Here is an 18,324-nt window from a genome sequence, read left to right on the forward strand (position 1 = left end):
CCAATAATTTTGCATAAAAATACTACAATTGTGGACTCTGTCCCCTCCACTATTGAGGGGATTGAGGTCAGATAGTCAAGCTTTGCAGTAGTCACCTTTACCTGCTAAGTCACCTTGCTGACCCCATTTCATGTCTTTTAATTGGAGGATTAAGCCTACTTTCAGTTGAAGTTATTATTGAGAGGCATGTCCATTCCTGTTAGATTATTTTTGCTCTTTGATAGATTCAAGCTTCGTGCTTCTTCATCTGAGAGGTGTGATGGTTTACTGTGCCACTGTTTGATTCTTTCCCAGTTCCAATTTGTTCATCGATTCTTCTGAAATGTATTTTGAGCTGTATTTGTAACTGTCTTTCTTCACCATCTGTGTCAGGGTTCCTTTATGTGACTTGCTCATTGATGGGTCACTGGACATGATTTGCTTTAATTTGGACTTGTTTTGGAAAGTCTTTAGTTTTCCATTTTTTTAAAGGACCAAGTTTTCTGGATATAGTAATCTTCATTGGTAGTTATTTACTCTCATATTTTGAAATGTGTTATTTTTTTTGCAATTTCCTGGCTTTTAAAGTTCCTTCTGAGAAGTCTGATATAATTCTGATGAATTCATATTTATGATTTTGCATATGTCTATTGAAGCTGTCTATATTTGGTCTTTGTTCTGTGTTCTTGGAATTTTAAGTGCACAATGTGAAGAGGTTCCTTTGTAGTCATGTCCATTTGTGGTAATGGATGTTTCCTGTTTGGATGTTCATCTTTCTCCCTGGATTTGAGGCAATGAACATCTAGGAAAAGGGAACATAATGACCTCCATTCTAAAGTTGTTTATGTCCTTTGTCTCCATCAATGAATTTCTATTTCTGTGGCTGTTTGTCCCAAGAGGTAATTTTCTATTTCTCTAAAAGGTAGCATGTTTCCCCCTCTTCTGTGTTGGATCTCTCTGTTCTTGGTACATCTTTCTTTCTTTTCTTTTAGGTCTGCCTCAACAGCTATATGCCAGAACTGGTTAGTACCTGGTTTTGTTGATAGCATCATCTGGTAAAAATTGTAAGACATCATTTAATGCAGACAGCAAATATATCCATCCCATATCTGGATAACAGTAATAACATCTTTGGATGTAACAGCAAACACCTCCAGGGTCTGGGTAATGCCAATAGCACAGTTTTATATAGATAATAAAAGACCACCTGCCTTGAGGATCACATCTTGTTTTGCAACCCGAGGAAAAATATTCTGTAGCAAAAATTGGCAAGGACAATGACATGACTGAGGACTTGACAAAAAAAAGGGAGGGGGATAAACTATTCCCTTAATGATCTATGTCCCCCCTATAAACACTAGAGCCCCCAACTCTGACAAGCCTGTCCCTCTTACCCCTTAAGAATGTACTTGCCCATCTTTCTCCTCAGAACACCTGCTTGTGTAGCATTCTCACAAGTCTGCTTCCACACTCTCTCTGAGTCAGATAAACTCTCCTAGAGTTTCCCTATGATGTCAGTTATTAACTTCTTTTTTTTTCAGTGATACCAAGGACTTTTTTGGTCCCCTAAGATCACTTTGGTATCACCAGGAAGAATAGAAAAGACCTATGATCCTTGGAGGATAAGTTAGGAATTTTAAAATTATTGAGGGTAAAATTTTTAGCAAGTGACAAAAGGAGATGGTTGGGGAAAAGTAAAACTGGAGAAAGGACATCTGTCATATGGTGGTATGGGCAGGGGAGAGATGTCCCCCCTCACCTTGCCACCTGTGGCGGGTGTGAGAGCTGGTCCAGGGTTTGAAGAGCAGGAGAGCTGTCCCTGCCCTTCACCAGCTGTAACACTCACACCCTGTACCTCCCCTGGGCAACACAGTAGAGCTGGCACTGCTGATGTAGATGTGAGAGCCCATCCTGAGGGCATGAAAGCAGGGAACTGGTCCTGCCCCTTCCTCATCCCTGCAAGGGGTCATCTCACTGGGCAAATGATGGAGAGCTCACCGTGGTCGTGAGGATGGGGGAGACCCTGCAACTACCCAGGTCTAGAACTAGGGTTGTGAGTTTGTCCACCTCAACATCCACCCCATCTAAGATTTGGTGGAGTATGTGAAGGACTGGTCCTGCAGACCCAAAGCTGCAGGGTCTCCATAACACAGTGCAACAACAGAATATTCAAGAGGAATCCCAGTGACGGCCCAGTATTGATAGTGTAGCAGGAATCAGAGGCCTCGAACCAGACCAATGACTCTTTGCAATGGACACTTACAAGTAAAGATTTATGGACAAAAGGGTCTACTGTGTGACTCACTGTGTCACTCTACAGCTTCCATAACAAGATCGCCTTTCTTCTTTCTGTCTTCCTTCTTTCCTTCCTTCCTTCCTTCCTTCCTTCCTTCCTTCCTTCCTTCCTTCCTTCCTTCCTTCCTTCCTTCCTTCCTTCCTTCCTTTCTTTCTTTCTTTCTTTCTTTCTTTCTTTCTTTCTTTCTTTCTTTCTTTCTTTCTTTCTTTCTTTCTTTCTGTCTTCCTTCTTTCCTTCCTTCCTTCCTTCCTTCCTTCCTTCCTTCCTTCCTTCCTTTCTTTCTTTTTCTTTCTTTCTCCTTCCTCCCTTCCTCCCTCCCTCTCTCTCTCTCTCTCTCTCCTTCTCTCTCCTTCCTTCCTTTCATCCTTCTCTTAAATTTTATTTAATTTTAATTTGGTAGGGGAGGTTGCAAGCGCAGAGGGCACATACAAAGGGACAGGGAGATGAATGGGATCAAGATACATGATGTGAAAGACACAAAGAATAAATAAAAAGAAAGTTAAAAAAATAAATAAGACAGATGAGAGGAGTAACCATGCATGTATAAAGTTATGAAAAACAGTGAAGAACCTCAGGAAAACATTTCTTTATTAACAGTTTTTGTTTGGATGACCTGCCAATTGATGAAAAGTATGTGCTCAAGTCATTATTCCTGTGTTGAAGTTTGTCTCTTCTTTCAAATTAATAATGTTTTCTTTCTGTGATTGGCTGCCCTTGTGTGTGATACATAAATACTTAAAATAGTTACCTTTTCTTGTTGATTTGATCCCATTATCTCTATACAGAGGCTTTCTTTGTCTCACCATACAGTTTTTAACTTCAGCTTTCACTGTGGTAGCTCCACACATACTTTATTTTTGTTGCTCCTCCTTCTGATTCCCCTCCCTACTGCCAATCACTCTTCCTCCTTCCAATAACCATCCTTCTGGTTCCATATTACCCTCTTTATGTGTATATATTGGATAAGTGGCTATATGTATTGAAACTAGGAAGGGGACCAGGAGAGGGGGAAAGGAGATCTCAAGGAGATAAGCAAGAAAAAACAGAGCTGTCGTTCTGGATGTACTTCTTCTAACATAGTCTTTTTTTTTTTTAAATCAATTATATATCCAGTTCTGCATTAGATTCTGTAAATACTTTTTTTCTATTAAATTAAGTTGTCTTCTTCTATAAAACTAAATAATGAATATACAATTAGCTCTCTTGATCCTGTCGGAGAGAGAGATGTAGTCTGAAGAAACTAAGTTTAACACATTTTGGGTTTTGTAGATTTATTATTTTGTAAATAATTGTGTGTTTCCTATACTCTGTGAGACTAATGAAACTGTGCAACATTTTTCCACTGTCAATTTGCTGTTTGAAACACATCTGTTGTGTTTATAACGTATCTTGAAATCTAGACAGTGACAAACACAAAAGGTGAGGTAAAGAGAAGTTCACTAAATGCATATGAAAAGCTACACATGTTAAGCGGAGAAAGACAGGGAAAGAGGAAGAGCTGTGGAACTGATCACCTGAGTCCTAACAAAGCAGTAGAAAGATGCTCAGCTGCTAATGTGCTTAATTAAGTCTATAGTCACGTAATGAATTTTGAAGTGCATGTTGTCATGTTAGCCAAGGCAATTATTTGTCCTGTGAGATTTCTCCAGTGGTAACAGGTGCAGCGTAACTGAGGGGACACAGTGTTGCCTTTTCACCACACTAGCGTAACCGAGAAGTTAATTTTAGGTTAAACGTTAATTAAAATTAATTAATTAATTAAAATTTTCTATTTGGCCACAAATGAGGAAGCCACTGATCATCCACAGAAAATAGCTAAAATAATCGTGAATAACAAAAGAACAGCTGGATGTATCACCATCCCTGACCCCAAACTGTACTACAGGAATAAATAATAAGAACTGCATGATATTGGCATAAAAACAAATGCATTGATCCATCAAATTGAATTGAAGACCCAAATTAAGCCCACACATCAATGTAAACCTTTTTTTGGGGGGGTGGGGTAAAGAATTCAAAAATACACACTGCGAAAAGACAGCATCTTCAACAAATGGTGCTGGACAAAGTGGATGTCTGCATGTAGAAGAAACAAAATAGGCCCATGTTAATCAACCTGGTCAAAATTCAACTCCAAATGGATCAAAGACCTCACCATAGGACCAGATACACTGACTCTGATAGAAGAGAAAGTGAGGGATAGCCTTGAACTCTCTGGTACATATGAACTCATAGACCAGTGCCTTGCTCAGTCATCACAGAGAAGCTTTGTCCTGCAGTAAATGGGAATAAATACAGCGATTTGTGACTGGGCAATGTGTAGAGAATGAGAGATCTTGGAACACTAACTTCTAAGTGGGATGTCTCCATTAAACCTCTTCCCTCGGGGCTCAGGGAACTTTGCGGAATAGGAAGCGAAATGATTTTAAGAAGTAGTGGTGGCAAAAGACAACAAGGAAACAAGGCCTTCTGGACACAACAGGGCTGATACACGTGTGAATCCTCAGGGACAGTGGTGGCATACACAGGGCCTTCACAGGTCTAAGCTATCTGGGGTCCAAGTGCTGAGAGGGCAAGTCTATACCAGCCCCAGTTCCCAACCCAGAAGCTATCCCAATTGATGAGTACTCACAAATAAAAAGTCACTTTTCTCCCAGGGTGCCTCACCAGGTATACAAACCACACTTAAGAGCTGGCCCCATGCCCAGCAGTAGATGACCAACACAGAGTGAACTCAATGGTAGTTTTAGAGGGTTTTTGTGTCATAATGCTTCGAGAATTTTTTTTCTTATAAATATTATGGTTTATTCTTTGGTGTCTTAATGGATTTTCTATGTGTGTCTCAATGTTTGTGGTCGTTTCTTGTGCTTTTTCTTTGTCTTTTCCCCCCTATTGTTTTGTTCTATTCTGGTTTGTTTTTGTTTTATCTGATTTTATTATTATTATTTTTTAGATGGCTTTTTGTATTCTAATGAGAAAGAAAGAGGAAGTAGGAGTATGGATTGCAGTGGGTGAGGAGGTGGGGAGGATCTGGGATGAGTTGGGGGAGTGGGGAAACCATAATTGGAGTATACTGTATGGAAAAGAAAACCCATTTTCAGTGAAAAAATAGCAAAAACAAGTCTTAAGTCTTTTTGTGTTTACATGTGCTTTTCAGAGGAATGAGAAATACTTTTTATAATGGGATCTTTAATACTATTCAATACCAGTTTTGCACACAGCTATCATTTTGTAGCTGTTTTTGAATTAGTCAGGAATGTGTGAGCATAAACACACTGATTACACTTCATTAAGGCATCATTGCTAAGTTATTTTCTCCCACTGTTTATGGATTATGAATGTACCTATTTCCCTTCCTCTTTTTCACATTGGTTTTTAAAGGTAGCATCTGTTGTAACTGCTATACTTAAAAATCTATCTGCATCCTGAGACTTGTATCTATTGTAAATAAAGGTAATGTCCAATGATGAAGGCAGTCATGACATTCAAGAAGGAGATGTGTATTCATGCCACCTATTGACACAGGAGAGGAATCTAAGTGTATTTTTTAATTTAAATGTCATGTTTTTCTGATTTCCTTTAAACCACTTCCAAGATTAAAATTTTCTTCCTTCCTTCCTTTCCTTCCTCTCTCCCTCCCTTCTTCCTCTTTCTTTCTTCTTCCTTTCTTGTACAGGGGTCTCATACAGCCCAGAGTGGCCTTGAAATCATTATGCAGCTGTTTTAAATAGTCAATAGATGGATATACCTGAAAATGATAAAGAAAATATGACATTACTACATAGTAGAATATAATTCAATTTGGGCAAGACGGACAGTCTGCCATGTGCAGAAATACATGAACCTGTGATATAATACACTTTAAAAAGCACAAGCCATTCATAGAAGAAATGCAAAATTCCATTTGTGTGGAGCAAACAAACTCACAGAAACAGAGAATAGATGATAGTTTATAAGGGCTGCAAAGGTGAAAGAAATGGGGAGTCAGTATTTGATGTTTGAATGTTCACTTGCACAAGCTAGATGAATTTTAGAGATCTGTTATACAATGAGGTAATGATAATTAAGAAGATACATGCATTTAAATTTTCACACAAGTTGTCTTAGTTATGGCTTCTATTGCTGTGAAGAGACACCACAACCACAGTGACTCTTATAAGGAAAACATTTAATTGGGGAGGCTTGCTTAGAGTTCAGAGGGTCAGTTCATTATCATCATGGTAGGACTTGGTGGCATCAGGCAGACATGGTGCTGGAGAAGTAGCTAAGAGTCCTACATCTTGCAGGCAACAGGAAGTGGTCTGTCTCACTGGGTGTGGTTTGAGCATATATGAGACCTCAAAGTCCACCTCCACAGTGATATACTTCCTCTAACAAGATCACATCTACTTCATTCAACAAGGCCACACCTCCTAATAGTGCCACTCTCTTTAGGGGCCACTTTCTTTCAAACCACTACAGGAATCTATATCATTTAAAGGTTTTTAATACTCACTACACAAATGCAAAAAGACATAAATATTGGGAAATGACAGATATTGTTATGGTTTGAATCTGAAATGACCCCAGATAGGCTCATACATTTAAACCTTTGGTACCAGCTGGCAGTGCTCCTTGAGGAGCTTATGGGGTTCCTAAGAAGGGGGCTCGCTAGCAGAAGTGAGTTGCTGGGGTGAGGAGGTGATGTCTGTAGGTAATATCTACTTTTTGTTCTGGCCTAGGCTCTCTGTTTCCTGATTCACCAAGATGTGAATGAGCTTTACTGCTCAGGAACCTCTTGCCATCATTAGTGGAGCCACTCTAGTATCAAGCTTTTTCTGTCCACTCTAATCTGTGGCTAGGAGAAGTCTTCCCTCCCTTAAAGTTCTGTCCAGTATTTTATTACATCGATGAGAAAATTACTTGAGGCTGATGTGCTTGTTCCCTTGAATGTAGACATGGTATCATGGGTGAATGCATAGGTCCGGATTCATCAGCTAATACACATTAAACATGTACATGTCTAAAATAACACCACATCTAAGTGAATCTGATTAGAAAGTGGGCTGGTGAGATGGCTCAGGAGATAAAGGCACTTGCCATCAAGTTGGATGACCCAGGTTCATTCCCCAGAACACATATTGTGAAGGAGACAACCAACTACCCCAAGTTGTCCTCTGACTTCGCTATGTGTGTCATAGTGTAGATGTGCACACATGCGCATATGCACACACACACTATATATGAAGCTGATAAAATTATATAAGACATATTTTAAAGTGCATGGAAACAAAAAAACACAACATTGAGATGTGTGCTTATTTGAAAAGAAATGGAAGATAAAGATTGGCATGGTGGTTAGCACTGGGAGATGAAGGGTCAAAAAGAATTAGGAAGAGAGTACATGGATTCAAAGACACTGTCATGCTCTTTCTTCCTTCCTTCCTTCCTTCCTTCCTTCCTTCCTTCCTTCCTTCCTTCCTTCCTTCCTTCCTTCCTTCCTTCCTTCCTTTCTTTCTAAGATTTATATATTATGTACAGTCCTCTGTCTGCATGTATGCCTGCAGGCCAGAAGAGGGCACCAGATCTCATTGGAGATGGCTGTGAGCCACCATGTGGTTGCTGGGAATTGAACTCAGGACCTCTGGAAGAACAGCCAGTGTGCCTTAACTTCTGAGCCATCTCTCTAGCCCCTGTCATGTTCTATTTCTTAAACTGAATTGTAACTATATAGTGTGTAACACGAATCCTAAATGGTTTTATAATAAAAAACCCAGAGCTAGATATTGGGGTAAATGCTGAAAGATTAGACAAAGGAACAAGCCACTGCCACATCTTACCTCTAGGACTCCTCAGTCTGAAAAGCCTCAGTTCCTGTCTCCTCATGCCTTATATACCTTATATACCTTTCTCTGCCCAGCTATCACTTCCTGTTTCAACCTACCTAATGCTGGGATTAAAGGTGTGTGACCACTTCCTGGCTTTATTTTTCTTAGACTGAGTCAATCTCATATAGTATAGGGTGGCTTTGAACTCACAGAGATCTAGATTGATCTCTGCCTCCCAAGTGCTAGTATTAAAGATGTGTGCCATCACTGCCTGGCCTCTTTGTTTAATCTAGTGGCTTGTTCTGTCCTGTGATCTTTAGGCAAATTTTATTAGGGTACACAATATGCCACCACAGTGATGACATTTGTTAGTACTATTGACATCTTATTTTTACATTGCCTTCAAATAGAGAAAAGCCCTCCCATGTGAATATCAGACAGTCATATAACTGGCTTTGTATTTTTTTTAAACATGTTTCTAATTTAGGAATTTCCATGTTTGTTTCCTTGAACATGGAGATTAAAGCAAAGCACACATATTGAATATCAGTAGCTCAACTGACATCTTGTAGCTTGTCATAAGTGGAATTCTAACTCATTCATGTCACTATGTTCACTGTCAGAAATCACTGAAATGAGTTTCCTATGAAAGGCATTATTACTCATGAAAAATGAACATCTTATGAAATAAGAGTTGAGACAGCTTTATTTCTCACTGGCATAGAAAGAAAAACCCAGGGAAGTTGCTAGAATTATGGAATGGCAATTGACACAATTTTGTGTTTTTGTTTCTGTTTAAAGGCATGTGTTCAGGAAAGCTTGAAAGAGAAAATTGTTTCATGTTAAAAAATGTCTCCCTCCACCTCACACACTCACCCTATTCCCATGTCAGAGACATATCCTGTGTTCCCAGGCAAGTTTAAATTAAACACATCAATCATCCTAAGGCTTAAGAATTACCTAATGCTGTGATAAATTACTTCTGTACTTAGCCTCTTAGGGTTTGTTATTTTAAGATTTGGTACCCACATGCATTTTTGTACTGGACTTAGGCAGTCTGATGCAGAGAGGAAATACATCTGCATCTGTGTTTTATCAAGCTATCTCTGGAGTGGTCTGGCATGGTGTTTGGTAATGCCATTTTCAGGATTATTTCCTTGTTTTGACTTAACTGCATTTTCTTGGAAGGAGGATAAGTTAAACACCACAGAAATAAAAGATCAACTCAAAGTGAAGGTTAGAAGGTTTAAAGGCAAAGTTGTGAGTTGGGTAGGATCGCCCTTAAATTGGAGCTCATGGGTGATTTTCTGATCTATGAACATCTTAAGAAACAGAAAAGATAACAGTGGAGATCATTAAGAATTTAAAGAAATAAGAGAATGCATTTATTTAGATGTGAAGGGAATCTAGGTAAGGCATCCTAGGCAAAAACATGAAGCAACAGTTCTCGTTTGTTTGTTTTGTTTTTAAATAAGGAATAGGGGATTATCTATCTAGCTATCTACCCAGCTACCCATCCATTAACATCTACATTTATATTTAAATGAGTATACTGGAGACTGAGCACAACACAATAGTACCATTTGAAGTCATGCAGAAAGGAATCAAAGTGATTTTTAGAATTAGAGTGAATGGGTAATTATATGTCTTCTGCAATCTGACTGGTTCAGCTTGCATACACAGCTAAACAAAGGGTGCTGGGAATTCATTTAATTGAATAGATTGGAATTCATACCCCAATCTCTGTGAAGGCATGGGACATCTGAACATGTCTTTTTCATCTATTTGTTTTTGTGGGGAGAATTAATATATAATTTTCTTTTTCACTGTCAGTTATGCTTTGTCTAGAACAGAAAACAAAAGTCTGCTAAACAGCCAGCCACCTAGGAAAATGGTGGGCTGCTGTCATAAAGAGAGAAAAGGGAGAGAAAGCCCACGACAAAAGCTTTGGACGTAGGTGTTGAATACAATTATTTTGTAAACGTTTGGAATAGTTCCCGGTTTGGTTAATGAGGTAGCCATTTGCTTGACTGAATGGTCTTTGAAAAACCTTCTGTTCCGTAAAGGATATTTCCTTGTTGCTGCCAGCTTATTTCTATCACCGAGGCTGTTTGGCAACAGTGGACTGGTCTGGATGGCTGGAAGGACACTGCTTCTTTAATCATCTAAATTGATTTTCTTAACTTTCTCATCAATCTTTATAAAAGATGGACAGACCAGAGAACTGGAGGCTGTTTCTCACAAGAATTCCTTTTCTATTGTACTGTAAACACTTTCCAATCAGCATTTTAATAATATTTAGACTTTTATCAATCACTCTTTTAACCAAACATGCAAGCTGCCAAGACTCAGAGCCAGCATCTTCCACCTGGCGTGATTTAAAATCTTTTCACTTACAGGCTATAGTCTTGCCTGTCTCCAGTAATTTTTCAAAACTGCCGTTAAATCATCATGTTGACCCAAGCTTTAACCTTGCCACCTGCTTCCTTCACACTGTAGCATAGCTTTCCAAATGCTCTACAAATTTGGACCATGATTCTACTTTAAATCTCTCCATTGTAAAGAAAAAAAGTGTCTATGGTTCTTCCCATCTCCTTGCTGTTTGTGTTCAATTACTTTGCCAAATGTCCAGCTTTTCTCTTAGACTGCTACCTCTCCAGACTGCTGAGATATTCTGCCTCCTGTCTTTTTTACAACTAATCTTACAGACTTATAGATGCTTCCCTCATCTTCCTAAAAATAAGTAATTTTCTGAAATACAGCTTCCATGAATTTTTAAAACAAGTATTCATTATTAGCATGTGTGCATAGTAACATTATTCTATCTATATTTGTATGTATCAAGTATAGATTCCTCTGTCTATGAACTTCCTTACTAAAGAAATATGATTTTAATTTTTACAGTTCAATCTAATCATTATTTTTCTTTCCATACTAATGCTGTCTTCTAATTCTGAGGTTCTAAAGCCTAAAATGTATGTTCATTTTGAAAAGATGAGAGAGATGAAAATGTTTTATTAATTGATTGAAAATATAAATGTTAGAATGTAGGAGATGAGTTGAATTATATTCCACAGAAAAATGTAAAATGGTACAATCATTCTCCAAACCTTTGGCATTTCTTCAGTTTATTAAATGCAGTCTTATACCTTGGTAATTTAATTTCTAGTTATATTCTTAGGTAAATTAAAAACATGTCCACTGTGCAACTTACACATGAATGTTCATACAACGTTTTTATTAGTAGCCGCCAAAATAGAAATAACTCAAATGTCCATTAACTGGTAAGTAAATAAAAAATGTTGTGTTCATAAACACAATACTATTCTGATTTTGTTTTGCCATTTTAAATTAGTTGATTTATCTTTGTTTATGCTACTCAGTTTTTAGATTTATACATTTTGATATTCTGATTTATTATATTTGTTAATATTTCTCTAGCTTCCTTATCAAAATGTCTTAATGACTATTTTATTTCTTGGAAGACACTCCAAGGCTACTTTTAGAAAAGAAAGCATTTAATTGGGGGTTTGCTTTCAGTTTTTAGAGGCTTAGTACATTATCATTATACAGGGAGCAGGGCAGCAACCATGTCACTAGAAAGTAGTTGAGAGCTACATCCTGATTCACAGGCAGAGAGAACTTGGGCCTGGTGTGGGTGTGAGGTTTTGAAACCTCAAGCCCATGCACAGTGAAACACTTCCTCCAATAAGGCCATATCTCCTAATTTTTTCAAACAATTCCTCTCTCTGGTGATGAAGTATTCAAATATATGAGCCCTTGGGGCCATTCTTATTCAAACCATCACAAGAAACAAATTGAAAGACAAGAAGCACACAGTCATCTTATTAGATGCAGAATGGGTCTTTGACAAAAACACAACACCCCTTCAACATAATAAAGGCAGTTTACAGCAAGCCCACAGCTAACATCAACTTACATGGAGAGAAACTCAAAGGAATTTCACTAAAATCAGAAACAAGACAAAAATGTTCTCTCTCTCCAAACCTGTTTAATATAGTCTTGAAATACTAGCTAGAGCAATAAAACAACTGAAGGAATTCAAGGGGATACAAATTAGAAAGAAAGAAGTCAAAGTATCTTTATTTGCAGATGACATGATAGTATAAATAAGTGACCTTAAAAATTTCACCAGGAAATTTCTACAGCTGATAAAACACTTTCAGCAAAGTAGCTGGATACAAAATTAACTCACAAGAGTCAGTAGCCTTCCAATATACAAACGATAAACAGACTAAGAAATCAAGGAAACAACACCTTTCACAATAGAAATAAAGAGTATAAAATATCTTGGGGTAAATCTAACCAAGCAAGTGAAAGTCTTGAATGATGAAAATTTCAAGTCATTGAAGGAAGAAATTGAAGAAGATATCAGAAGATGGAAAGATCTCCTATGCTCATAGATTAACACAGTGAAAATGTAGTAATATTTTAATATAGTAGGATTAACATAGTAAAAATGGCCATTCTACCAAAAGCAGTCTTCACATTCAATGCAAGTCCCATCCAGATTTCAACACATTTTTTTTTTTTGCAGATCTTGAAAGGGCAATTCTTAGCTTCATATAGAAACACAAAAATCCCACAATAGCTAAAACAATCCTAAATAATAAAACAACTCTTGGAAGTATCATCATCCCTGACCTCAAATTGTACTACAGTGCTATAGTAATAAAAACAGCATGGTATTGACAATAATCATTGCAGAAAACAGAATGAAGAGTCCTAATGAAATTAATAAAAGAATAATCATATAAACCCACAATATTTCCTGGATATACATAAAAACAAACAACCCCCACCCCCCAAAAAAACCTAACAAAACACCACTTCTTAAATACATCTGCACTTTGACATTCATTACAGAGTTATTCAAATGTGAAGATACTGGAAACAGGCTAGTTTTCTGTCTTAGAGTTTCTGCTGTCAAGAGACACTATGACCACAGTAACTCTTACAAAGGAAAAATACTAATTGAGGTGTATTACCTTTTTGGAGTTTTAGTCCATTATCATGGTGTGACATGGTAGCATGTAGGCAGACATGGTGCTAGAGAGGTAACTGAGAATCCTATATCTTGACTCACAAGAAGTGGTCTGTCTCACTGGACATAGCTTGAGCATATATGAGACCTCAAATCTTGTCTCTTTAGTGACACACTTCTTCCAACAAGACCACACCTCCTACTAATAGGGCCATTCCCTTTGTAGGCTATTTTCTTTCAAACTACCACATTCTACTTTCTGGCTGCCAAAGGCTTGTAGCCATATCATAATGCAAAAATGCATTCATTCCAACTTCAAAAGTCCCCATAGTCTATAATAGTCCCAAACTTGTTTAAAAGTCTAAAGTTCAAAGTCTCTTTTGAGATTCATGCAATATCTCTCTCTCTCTCTCTCTCTCTCTCTCTCTCTCTCTCTCTCTCTCTCTCTCGGTTTTTCAAGACAGGGGTTCTCTGTGTACCTTTGTGCCTTTCCTGGAACTCACTCTGTAGCCCAGGCTAGCCTGTAACTCATAGAGATCCACCTGGTTCTGCCACCCGAGTGCTGGGATTAAAGGCATGCACCACCACTTCCTGGCTTCATGCAATCTCTTAACTGTAATCCTGTGTAAAATCAAAATAAAAAAGCAGATCATATTCTTCTAACATATAATGACACAGAATATATATTACCATACCAAAATATAGGGAAGGGAGCATATTGAAGAAATAGTGGACCAAAGCAAGACTGAAAACCAGCTGGACAAACTCCAAACTCTGCATCTCCACATCTGATGTCAAAATGCTCTTCAGATCTCTCACTTCTTTTAGCTTTGTTGACTGCAAAATGCTTCTTTCTCTTGGGCTGTTTCCATTCTCTGTTAGCATCTTTCCTCAGCAGGTATCCCATGGCTCTGGCATCTCCATCATCTCGGGGTCTCCAAGGCAATTCAGGCTTCAAATTCACAGGTTCTCACAATGGCCTCTCTAGTCCTGTATTACCCCTGATACATGTCTTGCTTCAGTGGCTTTCCTTAGGTGTGGAGGTAAATTCCATAATGCCTTTCAACTATCCTTCACTCTAAAGCCAGAACCACGTGGCAAGCTGCCATGTTCTGTTTCTTGCTGGAGCTGGAACATGGTCCTTTTGTTCAATTACCTCTTCACCAGCTTTCTGCCCTTCACTGCCTAAGTATGGCTGTCCTGCAACTGGATCTGTAGACCAGGCTGACTTCAAACTCAGAGATCTGCCAACCTCTACTTCTGGAGGGCTGGGATTAAAGGTGTACCCCACCACACCTGGCTCTAAGCTTTTCTTTAATTTCTTTTCACAAGTTGGAAACAGCTGAGTGGTATCTTGCCCTGATGTCACCACTTCCTTTATTCCATTTCTTTATCTGTTTATCTCCTTAGACACAGGACTTAGTTCCTTTCCACTTTCTGGTGCTCCTTTTCTCTTCAAATTGTGTATTTTGTGCTTCTTTCTCTTGCTCAGCTTGCTCTTTTTCATTATATATCTTCATTAGAGTTATCACTAATAACCACACAACAGAGTCAATACTAGGCTGTTTTGAGATTTCCTCTGCCTACATAATCCCAAACTTTTCACTTTAGCCTCAGGTAGACTCTTTGAATAAGGGCGAAAAGCAGCCACTTTCTTTATCAAAATATCATGAGAATAATCTCTAGGCAACATTAAAATTCTTCTTTGAAACCTCTTGAGTCAGCCTCACAAAGTTAAAATTACTCTTAACACACTGTCTTCCATGTTCCTACTACGATGGCCCATTCAAAGCAGTACTTAAAGCATTCCACTGCTTTCCTAACCCAAAGTACCAAAGTTCAAATTCCTCCAAACAAAAACATGGTCAGGACTATCACATTAATACCTCAGTCCCTGGTACCAACTTCTGTCTTAGGTAGGGTTTCTATTGCTGTGAAGAGACACCACGATCATGGCAACTTTTATAAAGGAAAAATATTTAATTGGGCTGGCTTATATTTTCAGAGGTTCAGTCCATTATCATCATAGTGCAACAAGGTAGCAAGCAGGCAGACATGGTGTTGAGTAGGAGCTGAGAGTCCTTACTTCTTGCACAGGCAATAGGCAATTGTGGTAGTTTGTGCCAGTAGCCATATCAGAAGAGCAGCAGATGGCAATTGAAGTTCAGGTGTCAGCCCACCAGGAGGAAAATCCCTGGTGGGTGAATCTCAGACAGACAAGGCCCTGAGACCACAGACTCCAGAATGTCTTTTTCTTTTGCTGTGCCTTTACATGTTTGCCACTGCCATCTTCCTCTGGTATCTGGCATGGTATGCATGGGTGTGGGGAGATACCCACTGCCTGTGATCCCATGGAAACATCCCATTCTACTGGACATTTTTACTCATGGATTACTTAGAAGGTGATTTCAGAGTGCATAATATCTGAAGCAAAGCTTTGAAAATAACTTAAAGTTAGACTAAGATGTTTTTGTCGAGTAGTTTTGAAGTTAAAAACTCAAGAAGACAATCTTAAAGTTTTAGAAAGGCATATAGTTGAGTGAGGAACTCTTCAAGGTTAGGGAACAAGAACAAAAGTAGCCCAATTATTATTAGCTGATGCACTTTTCTTGTTAGAATTGGCTGATGACCAAAGGTGATGATTAATTCCTCATAACCCATTTCTTATACCCATTGATATATAATACTATATATCAATCTCCTCATAAAAAAAAAAAACTAATGATGAGTGGGTATGTGCCCAAAGATTTAATAGAGTTGGCTGATTCTTTTTCATATATAGAAGTTTAGGTTTGTGATTTCTTTAAGATTCCTTATAAGATTACCTTTCAATATAAGTAATAAAGTAGTTGGCCCTTTCTTTGTAACTGCAAAATGTAGCCTTCCAGTAAAAGACCTGACTGAGAAGAATATCTTGCTTGCCTACACAGTTAATCTATAACAAGTTGCTTGCGTATGAATGCATGTTGGTTCTTGGGATAATTTGTCTTCTACCTATAATATATAAAATGTTTAATCATGTAAGGGGTATGGAAAACATACTTTTTTTTAACTTGTACTCATTGTGATCATTCACTTGAAAAACAGAATGTAACCACATTGCAATTTTTATATTGCCTGAAAGATTTTGCTGGGGTGTATGAGCTGTCAGGGAAAGAATAAAGATAGAGTTAAAATGAGTTAGAAGGAAAACATCAAGAATGAGAGAATTATAAGGGAAACAGCCAGAATAAAGATAGAGTTATAAGGAAAACATCAAGAATGAAAAATTTTGGAGGAGAACATCAAGAGAGTTAGAAGGAGAAGGAAAACATCAAGAGAGACAGAAGGGACATTTCTAGTTAGAGATAAAAAAAAAGAGAATATGGAACACAGAAGAATTAAGAAAGAGACCATCAAGAGAATGTGTGAGTGTCGTTTTCCCTTAGCCCCTCAGGTAAAAAAGTCTTAGTACGCCAACTCCATGGGTTCCCTTTGAGTCCTGTGCTGCTGGAGGCTGGTCCCCCAGGCAGAGGTAGGTTTGAATGAAATTGACGCTCATAACCTCATAGGGAGTGGCACTATTAGGAGGTGTGACTTTGTTGGAGTGGGTATGGCCTAGTTGGAGAATGTGTGTAACTATTGGGGGTGGGTGGGCTTTGAGGTTTCCTATGCTCAAGATAATACCCAGTGTCTCACTTGACTTCCTGTTGTCTGCCTGTGAAGAGTAAGGACTTTCAGCTCTAGCACCTTGTCTGCCTGCATGCTGCCATGCTCCCCACAATAATGATAATGGACTGAACCTCTGAACTGTAAGCGGTCCACTGCAATGAAATGTTGTCCTTTATAAGAGTTGCCATGGTCATTGTGTCTCTTCACAGCAATGAACATCTAACTAAGAAACAGTCTGTCTCACTGGGCATAGTTTGAACATAGGAGACTTCAAAGCCCCACTCCAACAGTGGCACAGTTTCTTCAACAAGGCCACACCTACTCTAGCGATGCTACACCTCCTAATAGTGCCACTTTCTTTGGGGGTCATTTTCTTTCAAACTGCCACAGTTTCCTTTGACGGCTGGGGTAGAAAAAGAAACTTTATGCATTTGCATGCACTTGTACACACACACACACACACACACACACACACACTGGAATATTTCTTGACCACTAAAAAGGAATACATCTTGTGATTTGTCACAGTACAGGTAGATCTGGGGAGCATTATGCCAGGTGAAAAAATGTATAGAAAGAAAGCAAGCTGTTTTAAAATATTACATTTATTTGGAATATTAAGAAAAGGCAAGTGCATATGCATGTGTATAGAGAAAAATCAAACAATGATTATCAGGATCGGGGTGGGCAAAGAAGCAGGGATATGAAGGATGCAAGTTAGCAAACGTGGAAAACAAGTTTAGAGATGTCATGTAAAATGTGAAACTACAGTTAATATAGTGCACCACATTCTAGATTTCTCTGAAGAAAAAGTGCATAAATTATGCTGATAATCAGGAGTGGAGACCTGGGAAATAATTACTGTATGATGTATATTTACATTGTTTCACTTTATCATATCTTATAGCATCATGTTTCGTGCCTTAAATTGGACAAAAATTGAAAATCATGGAAAAGAAAGACAATAAGTACTTCATTTTAGGATAGAAACCTGATTGTTGATGTTTGACACAAATCATGCAGACTTATTTGTATCATGTTCCTTTCAGTTGGCCATTTTAATAGGAGGTGACTAGATTGGATCACATAACACTAGGAAAAAGGAGCCTTTTAGAACGCCAGCTCTTTCCTATCCCACATCTCTGTTAGTTTTCCAAACGTGAACCTTACTCTCACTAGAAGATGATCATTCTGAGACTGTCAGGAAAGATGAAAAACTGTAGGCAGCAGCATGTATTGGGCAAATGGCTGCTTTTCCAGTTTCAAAAACCAGAGAATCTAAAATTTATGTGTCTGTTTCCTCTTGAGGAGTTTGTGAGAGAAGGGCATCTCTTTCTCTTCTTTTCTCTTCTTCTTTTTTTTTGTTCTTAGAACAAGAACTTCAGATCAATGGAGGTTAAGAGTTCATCAGGGTAAGAAGTTCAGCAAATCCCAGGAGCAGCACATTGACATTTCAAGGCAAAGCAGTAAAGGCTTTCCTTCCTTGATTCTGCTTTGAAAGGATGCATTATTGAAATGTCACCCATTTGTAATACACTCCTCACTCTATGTCTGTCTATGAGTTCTGTAATGTGGTGTGTAGACCC

This window comes from Peromyscus maniculatus, chromosome 13, assembly GCF_049852395.1.
Source record: "Peromyscus maniculatus bairdii isolate BWxNUB_F1_BW_parent chromosome 13, HU_Pman_BW_mat_3.1, whole genome shotgun sequence".
Classification (NCBI taxonomy): domain Eukaryota; kingdom Metazoa; phylum Chordata; class Mammalia; order Rodentia; family Cricetidae; genus Peromyscus; species Peromyscus maniculatus.